This window comes from Petromyzon marinus, chromosome 14 (assembly GCF_048934315.1).
Source record: "Petromyzon marinus isolate PM22_M1 ecotype Great Lakes invasive population chromosome 14, UKy_Petmar_22M1.pri1.0, whole genome shotgun sequence".
Classification (NCBI taxonomy): Eukaryota; Metazoa; Chordata; class Hyperoartia; order Petromyzontiformes; family Petromyzontidae; genus Petromyzon; species Petromyzon marinus.
The window spans coordinates 12,428,582-12,437,927 of record NC_133680.1 but is presented as its reverse complement, the minus strand read 5'-3'; positions in this window follow the sequence as shown (position 1 = coordinate 12,437,927).

Genomic DNA, 9,346 nt, shown 5'->3' with positions numbered 1-9,346 from the left:
CCAACGAACTTCCAGTGTGACGGTGGAAGTTCGTGACAGTGTCTGTGTCAAGTCTCTGTAGCTCACAGCTGGGGACTACACCGGGAGTGATGGTGCCTGTGCCAAGTCCCTGTAGCTCACAGCTGGGGACTACACTGGGAATGACGGTGTCTGTGCCAAGTCTCTGTAGCTCACAGCTGGGGACTACACTGGGAATGACGGTGTCTGTGCCAAGTCTCTGTAGCTCACAGCTGGGGTCTCTACACCAGGAATGACGGTGTCTGTGCCAAGTCCCTGTAGCTCACAGCTGGGGACTACACTGGGAATGACGGTGTCTGTGCCAAGTCTCTGTAGCTCACAGCTGGGGACTACACTGGGAATGACGGTGTCTGTGCCAAGTCTCTGTAGCTCACAGCTGGGGTCTCTACACCAGGAATGACGGTGTCTGTGCCAAGTCCCTGTAGCTCACAGCTGGGGACTACACTGGGAATGACGGTGTCTGTGCCAAGTCCCTGTAGCTCACAGCTGGGGACTCTACACGGGGAGTGACGGTGACTGTGCCAAGTCCCTGTAGCTCACAGCTGGGGTCTCTACACTGGGAGTGACGGTGACTGTGCCAAGTCCCTGTAGCTCACAGCTGGGGACTACACCAGGAATGACGGTGTCTGTGCCAAGTTCCTGTAGCTCACAGCTGGGGACTCTACACTGGGAATGACGGTGTCTGTGCCAAGTCCATGTAGCTCACAGCTGGGGTCTCTACACTGGGAATGACGGTGTCTGTGTCAAGTCTCTGTAGCTCACAGCTGGGGACTACACTGGGAATGACGGTGTCTGTGCCAAGTCTCTGTAGCTCACAGCTGGGGTCTCTACACCGGGAGTGACGGTGTCTGTGCCAAGTCCCTGTAGCCCACAGCTGGGGTCTCTACACCGGGAATGACGGTGTCTGTGCCAAGTCCCTGTAGCTCACAGCCGGGGGACCCCCTCCACCCCCCACCCCCCACGAAGTGTTCCTGACCCCAGCACCACTGCACCTTCATTGGTGCCACCAGCGTGCGCCACCAGGGAGTGGGTTGGCTGCACTAACCCAGCCGCCTGCACGGCCATCGCGAGCCTCGCTCCGCCGTTGTTTTTCTGCGCACACCGTGAGCGGTCCACGTGTGCACCCGGCTCTGAAGTCGCCTCGCCGCCGGGCTGTCAGCCGGCTCCACCCCCGGCACGCGGGATTGCGTGGCGTGGCACTCGATTGGCTTCTGGAACTAACGTGGGGGTGCTTGTGGCGATCTTCAGTGGCCGGGTAACGCAGGCGGGACATGGTCTCGGTTCTCTCGAGAATTGGCCTTCATAGCTCATCGGATTCCTTCAGTCTCAATAAAGAATCTGAGGACATCTTCTTCTGATGAAGGCCGCTTGTGTTGTGGCCGAAACGTCGTGAGAATATTATTGTGTTATTTTATTTTATCAATTTATTATTTTATTCTCATTCTACGTGACTTTACCGAAAGAACCAAAGAAGATGAATCCTTGCAGTCACGAAAGCTTTAAATCGAAATTTAAAATCTGGGGACAACCAGTGTTTTCATTTCTCCTCCACTTAAATAATAATGACATTAGTTTTTACGTCGGACAGAGAGGATAGTGCGTGGAGTGGTGGGCCTACTGATTATCGCGCTGCGCAATGTACCCGGTGACCCGAGTTCATTTCCCAGCCGCAGTTCACATCAGTGGCGAATGATATCTGAACCGGTCCGCACCTCCTCTGTCCACCCAACCAGCCTGGTGAAGTATGGTCAAACGGCCCCAACAACCGGCACGGCATGAAGAGTCGTACATCGAGCGGGGGGGGGGTATTGCGACAGTGTTGAAATGTATTTCCATCGTTCTCCTTTGAATTATCAGAGATGTTCGTACGCATTCGCGCCTTCGCATCTCCTCCCCAGCAGCGCGTGAATAATATCGGGGTGGGGTGGGTGGCGCACGCCAGCAGTAGGATCGTGCGGATTCAAGAGTGCACGCACCTCACGCTTGCGTACGGCTGGAATTGATTCGCTGTGTGCTGTTACAAAGACGACGATTGCCTGGGGCAAGTGCTGTTAGCGAGCACCTATGAAAGCCGGAACGGCACGCGAGGTGATGGGTGGGTGGCCAGCAACCACGCCCGGCCGCCTTTGTCTCCCCAGTGGCGATGTTTACCAGCCGCACCAGGTACTCGTTTTAAGGCCGAGTCGACCCAGGGGAGGCCCAGGACCGGTTCAATTAATCGTCCCCGGTGTCATGCCGTGAGCGGGAATCGAACTCGGGTGCGCCGGGTTAACCGCTCCACTACCGCTGTGTGTTGTTGTTTACTGCGGCGGAGAGAGACGTTGCGTGCGGATTTGTCGTGGTGGAGGGGATCCACTGATGGACCGTCGTGGCCTCTCTCTCTGCTTGCTGGCGATGCACGGAAGCAGTGTCCTGGAGGGAAGCAGTGGATTGGCATAGGACCGGAAGTTATTATTTATATTTAATGTTGTATATTGCAAGACGCGCTTGAATCTTGGACTAGAGCCTTTAAGAAACGACAAAAAACACACAAAATCAATTATTTTCAATAAGATACCCTTTACCAAAAATAAGTGGATGCTTTTTTTAATAGGAACTATCAGCAAAGCAAATAAAACAAATGCATTTCGTGACCAAAAAAACTGCCGATGTATCTCTCAAATCGCAGCTACAGGACGCATGCCACCAATTGCCGATTTCACATTTCCCTCCATGCACTGGGCTACATAGACTTAACATGGAGCTACCCCCACAATGCACTACGCATCGTCACATAACCACCTGGGCAAATAGGGCCCTCTCACCTCGTGAGCGGAGGTGAGAGGGGCCCATCGTTTATTTTGCGTCACTAGAGGGCGCTGTGGCTGTGCCTGGAAAGCATGTTAAACTAAAACTATTTAAACTATAAAATAAATTCACCCGGTAAGGCTCACTGAGCGATAAACACTATTTTGCAGAAGCCACCTGGTCACAAATGATTGCTCAACAAAAGTGGCTTATTGTGTGGAAATGAAAAGCGGCCAAATACTTTCAATGAACGTTTCTAAATGTGGAGGGAAAAACTGGAGGACCCAGGGGAAAATCCATGCGACCACGGGGAGAACATGCAAACTCCAAATATACAGCAGGTTTCAGGGTCGGGATCGAACCCACGACCTCCTGTATACCAGGCGAGTTAGTTAACATCTCCGAGCCACCGTGCCACCCACTTGGCAATCCCAGGGATCTCGGCAGTCCTGGCCCTGTGCTCTAATCCCTAAGCCGCCTGGCTTCCTCACATTTGCATATTGTTGAGGTCATATTTACACATTCATGAATTCACCTTAACAACCTTTAAACCTGTCATGTGTGGGTATGCACAACGTTTAAAACAAGCTTGTTTGTTGATGCTTTGTAAAGACTTCAAGGATACTCTCATAAAAGTCTCTGGCATGGGTTTGCAAAATATTTAAATACCACCTGGGTCTAGTAGGGCTATCGTGTTTATAATCATAATTCAAATATCCTTAATTTCACAACTCTATGGTGCCTTTTAAACTCGGCTTGTTGACGCATGTGATTAAATATAGATCTACGTCAGATTAATTTCTATATTTGCAGCTTTAAAAAAAATATATATTACGTAGCTACGCAGCATATCGTCATCAGCAGTAGCAGCGAACCAAAGCTTATGGGCACAACCCTAAACTGCATCCGCACAAACCATGGCAGATGCGGATACTTAATGATGATGCACAAATGCAAAATAAAAAAAAAACTCTCCGGTGGTGTGCGACTGTGGTCACCCAGAACGGAACGTAGAACAGTTAACGGTTCGATGCCCGATTCGCAAACACTCAGCAGGCGGTTATGACAGCCGATACACTCCGCCATTCCCCACAAAATTGTCTGACTCAAACCACCTCGATGTAGCATTACAGCTGTCGCTCTCCGTTAGCATCGGCCACGCGCAGCAATATCAGCAGCAGCAACAGCAGCCATTCTCTCCTCGTGCTGGATGAAGGCCTCCCCATCACCGTTGGCGCCCTTCACGGCTCTGTAATCGCCGCAGTCCACCACACTCCCCTGCTCGCGAGCCGTTCTCGTTGCTCCGTTTCCACGGTGGTCGTCTTCTCCATTGCGTTCCGCCCTTTGGCTCCCATTCTATCACCAGCCTGGTCCATCAGCCATCCGCCCTTCTGGTCACGTTGTCCCGCATTACGCTGCCTACCTCTATGAACGGTCGCACTGATATCGATGCGCCCCTCTTACTGTCTCACTCATTGAGAGTAATTCCAAGCATGCATCTACCCATGGCTCCCTGCGCACTCTTCGCTTTTTCAGCATGAGAGCGTGATGAAAATGCGGCGTGTGCCCGCACTCAAACGAGCTTGTAGGTGACTCGCGAAAACACCAACTTTGTGGCCTTAATGACATAATAAGTAGATATACACGACAGTATTTAATCTTTTGCCGAGTGGCATTGTGGCCCGAGTTTAAATCGTGGGTCGATCAGACTGTTGTGAGGGTCTCTAAATGGAGTACCACTTTGTTGTGGCCACGCCGTCTCGTGCCAAAAAGCACGACAAATTCTGCCACGGTTGGACGAGGGCCGCTGCTGCTTGTGCTAAGCAGAGCCCAAAGCCCGTTTGAGCAGCAAGGCACTTGGCCAGTGTTTGCTTGAACTGTTTTCTAATCGATGAGCACCAAACATTTGCACGAGGTTCTCGCTGAGATTGTACACGACTGCTCTGTCCTAATAGCCTGCTGTACGTGTGTTCAACTTCTTTGGGACCTTAAGTAGGCAACCGCGCTAATCGGAGGTGCGGGTGAAGGACAACAGACTAAACAATATATGTGTTTTGAACTTCTTTCGCACCGTACACGGCCAACCGTGCTAATCGGAGGTGCAGGAGGACAACAAACTTCAACGCAGAAATAACAGTTTTAGAGAAATTAGTTTTCAGTCTAGATTTAAACATGCATAGCTCCCAGTGTCTTTCTGTCGGAAGGAAGAGCGTTCCAGACTGTCGCGGAAGCGCATCCGAAATTTCGCGATGCTGTGACCATCTTTTGTTCAATATCTAGCCAAAAGCCGCTGCGTGTGACGATTTATGTTCCTTGATGAGATCAGCAAGGTACTGTGGCTCATTTGTGGCCATCACTCTGTGAGTAATGAACGTGACCTGGAGACTCAGCCCCACCTATCTTCTAAATCTCTTTCAGATTCTCTGCATGTAAGCCTCGGTATTTCCTGCAATACTGCGAGTCGATCGACACATCTGGACGTACCATTCGGCTAAGTGGCTCTAACAACAACAAGTACACCTGTTATCACCTCTCGTGTTTGTATCGATTCACCGAAAGCAGCGACTTCATTCTTGAAATTTGAGGCCCCCCCCCCCCCACTCCTCAAGCAAGGTGAACGAGTCTGCAGCCCCAGAGCCGCCGTTGGAAACGAGCAGATGGACGGGGGGGGTGGGGGGGACCCTTTGAGGCAGCGTCTCGTGACGATGCCACGTGCCAACGGCAACAGTCGGCCGACGGCGGTCGGCTAAAGGGTCGGGTGGGAGCGCGCGTCGCTCTCGACAAGGAGCGTTGGGACACTTTGCCCCCCCCCTCCCCCCGCGTGCTCTTGCTTGGCCACAGGAGTTGAGGAATGCCACTGGTCCGCCCAACGGTTGAGTGAAGTCATCGCCCGGGTAAACAGCTTCGCCCCCCCCCCCCTCGCTCGCTTTGAGTGCGTTGCCTGCCGGCCTCTGACACAGAGTCAACAAGCTCGCTCGCCCCTCCAGGTCCCGGGCACATCAAAGTCACGCGTGCGCCCGCACCTTATAGCCCGATCGTTGCTCTGAAGATTGCTGTAACTCCGTGTGTTTGCCTTTCATAGGAATGGAGAAGGGGGGGGGGGGAAAAACTAGACAGTGCAATGCCCCTAAAAAAAACACACACGTGCCTTATTTTTTAATCTTTACGCAGAGAAAGCATCAGCAAGTGTTCCAAGACTGTTTCCGCTTGGATTGCTCGAAACAATTTCCTTATCGTTGGCCAAGTGTAGTCAAGGTGAAGGCGCAGCTCTGCGATTGCTCGCTCACGCCACTGGTGGTGGATGGGGCCTCCTCCAGAGGGAGGCCCTGGCGAACCCCTCTATCGAGAGTGTAATTTGGCCTACTCTTCCTAATGGCCAGTTGTCACACCCAAGATCCCGCCCCCATAGCCTTGACAGGCTGTTGGGGCAAGTGCTGTTAGCGAGCACCTATGAAGTCCGGAACGGCACACGAGGTGGTGGGTGGCCAGCACCACGCCCGGCCGCTTTTGTCTCCCGAGTGGAAATGTTTTTACACATCGCATTAGCTACTCATTTGAGGCTGAGTCGACCTAGGGGAGGCCTAGGACCGGTTCAGATAATCGTCACTGGTGTTGGCCGTCAGTTGAAATTGAACTTGGGTCGCCGGGTTCGGAGCGCAGCGCACTAACCGCTACACCACCGCTCCCCATGCGAGCACCACCACCACACAACCTGCCGATCAACCAACTGTGATGAGCTTTTGTTTTTTAAATCAAACGAAAGAGCCCATACTTTTGTTTGGCTCTCTTTCCACATAGGAGGGAATGTCTATCGAGTGGAGAAGCTGAAGCGGCCATCGTCACGTGCTCCTAGTAAGTATATACCGCGTGGGCAACTCAAGGGGCTTGTTGTAAGCGTGATGGGGCCTTGGTGAGTGGCATTTTCGCGTTGCAATTTCACGTAGAATGTTTTTGTAAACATTGTAAACCAATCCCATGTCCTTCAACCTCAACGTCAACCAGAGATAATTATTGTGTTTTTAAAAGGGCGTCATAGCAACCTATCAGTGGTACCCTTAAATTTTTTTTTAAGAGCGTTAAAAATTAGTGCAATGCAATTAAAACTCTAAAAGAGAAAAGGACAGGTGCCAGCTTCAGGACACCGACGTGGAGGCTGCGTGTGGGAGAGTTGAGGAGCGAGTCCCGCAGAGAGGCGGTTGTGTTTCATGCGAAGTGTGGCAGAGCCTGGAACGGGCTGCACACGCAACTCGGTGGTGGTGGTAACGGCGGCTGCTTCTCACTAAACTACCATAACTATTTTTTTATTACGAGGTAAGGCCCACTGAGCTCTGTAGCTGTTTTTCAGAAGCGACCTGGCCACAAGTGATACCTAAACGAAGTGGCTTGTCACGTGGGCATTCATAGCAGTGAAATACTTTCAACGTGCGTTGATTCTAAACGCGGAAGGAAAAGTCGAAGGACCCGGAGAAAAACGCACGCAACCACGGGGAGAGAGACAATGCAAACTCCAAATATACAGGCATCAGTGTTGTGATCGAACCCACGACCTCCTGTATACCAGGCGAGGTTGGCGCCCCCTTCTCGAGACGCCTCGATTAGATCCCTGAATCATCGGGCACTCTACTCACAACCGAACGAGCCAAATGGACCAAACAGACCCCACCTCGTTCGTGTAACCTTTCTAATGATGTACTTAACATAAAATGTGACAATGTTGATTGCAATTACTGTATTGAAATTCAAGCGTTGAGTATGAAGTTAATTCAAGTAAAAAAAAGAGTGTGTCTGGAGTTGGATTCCCGCTCATGGCCAACACCATTGACGGATTATCTGAACCGGTCCTGGGCCTCCCCTCGGTTGACTTAGCCTCAAATGGTGCGGTGTGTAAACATCGTCACTCGGGAGACAAAGGCGGTCGGGCGTGGCGCTGGCCACCCGCCCGCTCATGTGCCGCGTGCCGGCCTTCATAGGTGCTGCTCGCTAATGGCACTCGTCCCAACACATCTGTTGAGGCTATACGGGGGATCTTTGTCTTTGTGAGTTGGTCCTCATCTCCATTGGTAGCCCTGAACCCGTGGTGTCATTTCCACATTCCCGTGTTGCAGGGTCCAGTTTTCATTCCTAGAAAGTGATGCTCGTTTCTTCGACCGTGGTGGGACGGCGGGCAGGGTCAGAAGGTCGCCAAACCCGCGGCTCCGGAGGCCGCGTGCGGTTCTTTTAAGGGCCGCTTCGTGATGTTATTTATCAAGGACTCCACCGTCTCGTATTCACGGCGCATCGCGGCTCGTGAAATATTGAGGGTTTTTTTTTTTTACAGAAATATAAAGAAAAAAAACTGGCCCTTCTTGTTATTTTTTTGGTTGCCGTCCTCCTGGGCCAGGCGGGCCATCCCTGAGCCGCGATTTGAGCCCCTTCACCTTGCGATTGCGAGCGCTCGAACCGCAGTGCCACGCAGCAGCCGCTGTTGAGGCCTCTTGAAATCTGCATAGCGGCGACGGCGGCGGCTGTAAGAGCGGCACCGGGGGGCGGAAAACCCCGGGCCTTGCCAATCGCTCCGCTTCCCTCCGGAGGCCTCTTCTTCTTCTTTTTTGTTCCCAGTGACATTTCACAAGCGGTAATCTCGGCGGGACGCGGTCGGCTATATAACACCGAGCTGAAGATAAAGTGGGGAAATAAATAAATAAGCAAGCCGACGGGCCGGTTAAGATTTATATATATATTTTTGTAACTCACCCACCCCCACATTGGGCATTACTTAAAAGTGTCCTCCGCATGGCCGTGAATTGTTCCCTTGAACCAGGATGGCCAGTCACGGGACAATAGCGGAACAATTTCGCAGCTCATAAATAACCGCATTAAAAAGCACCCACACTTTGCGTCTCTTTTTATTTTCCCTTAATGCCCTGACGCGAATGGGTCGGTTGCATGGGGGGGGGTCCCTTAACTGGGCGGACCCCGGCTCCCAAATAGCCTGAAAAAGAGAGGAGAAAAAAAACCCACGCTCTCTATTCACTCTCTCACTCTCACACACACTCTGTCAGTGCCAACAGGGGAAGGTGATAAACTTAGTTATGCACAGCGGGGATGAATGCCTGGAATGGCACGTGTGTGTGAGTGTGCGTGTGTGTGCTCATTGTGGGGGGAGCGGTAGTGTAGTAGCGGTTGGCGCTACGCTGCGCTACGAACCCGGCGTCCCGAGTTCGATTCCCGCTCACGGTCAACACTGGTGACGAATTATCTGAACCGGTCCTGTGCCTCCCCTAGGTCGACTCAGCCTCAAATGAGTATCTGGTGCGGTGCGTAAACTTCGCCGCTGGGGAGACAAAGGCGGCCGGGCGTGGTGCTGGCCACCCACCTCGTGCGCCGTTCCGTCCTTAATAGGTGCTCGCTAACAGCACTTGCCCCAACAGTATGTAAAGGCTATAGGGGGATCTTTGTGATTGCGGTCAGCATGCTCCGCTACGAACCTGGCGACCCAAGTTCGATTCCCACACAGGGCCAACACCAGTGACGATTATTTGAACCGGTCATAGGCACCAGT